At 39.7% G+C, this 803-nt stretch overlaps 1 pseudogene; it reads right to left on the bottom strand.

Moving 5' to 3' along the window:
* Positions 1 to 243: 243 nt before the first annotated feature.
* LOC115896758 lies at positions 244 to 327 on the bottom strand (annotated as a pseudogene).
* Positions 328 to 803: the final 476 nt, after the last annotated feature.

The raw sequence follows: 803 nt of genomic DNA, 5'->3' as shown, positions 1-803 counted from the left end.
GCTAGAAGTTTCTCCTTACTAGAGGTATCAGAGGCTTCAAATTCTTCTACTGTTTTTATGCTTTTGTCCCATCTTGACTTTGAGCTTTTCTAAGAACTTCCTATCTATAAATGTGTGTTTTGTACCCTCTTTATGCCATAATCTACTATTATTATACTAGAGCCCTATTAGTGTGCTGGTAAAGTAGAAGGGAGTGGTTGTGCACTATAATGTCTTGATTAAGTCATGGTCCTTTAGTGTCTATATCTTTGGGCTGTGACCTTCAATTAGCAATAATCGCGCCTCGGATAAACCTCATTGGCTACGATACTGCCACTGCGCAAAGCTGCTGTGACCTTCATAAGTATTTCCACTGGCTATATTTCTCTGCCCCCTCCTCCTTCTCCTCTGGCTACAGTGTTGCTAATATATTTCCTGGAAGTTTTGCACCCTGTTGACTATGTTTCATTTTCTTTTATTTTTAGTCTTAGATGCAACAGGAAGAGAGAATGGACCTATAGTGTAAAGAAGTCTTCTTCCCTCTGTGTGTTTTAGATTTGTGCTCTGGCAACATCCTTTTCTCTAGACAGCACACCCTAATTTAGGAAAAAGGTTTGGGACATACATTTCGTAAGAGCTTCCTCTCATCAGAGCCACAAGAGAATTGTTGTTACCACTCCACATTGTGAACCTGTTGGGAATCTGGAGGGAAACTTCACGAATATGTTGGGACATCATAAGACTGAAGTCCCCAGGAAATTGTCACTCTCCTTTTAATTCACACTCAAGCCTTCATAAATTGATCTGGATTATGATTTAATTGT

Source organism: Rhinopithecus roxellana, chromosome 3 (genome assembly GCF_007565055.1).
Source record: "Rhinopithecus roxellana isolate Shanxi Qingling chromosome 3, ASM756505v1, whole genome shotgun sequence".
Taxonomy (NCBI): Eukaryota; Metazoa; Chordata; class Mammalia; order Primates; family Cercopithecidae; genus Rhinopithecus; species Rhinopithecus roxellana.
Note: the sequence above shows the minus strand (reverse complement) of the source record. Positions and strands in the feature narration are given on the sequence as shown.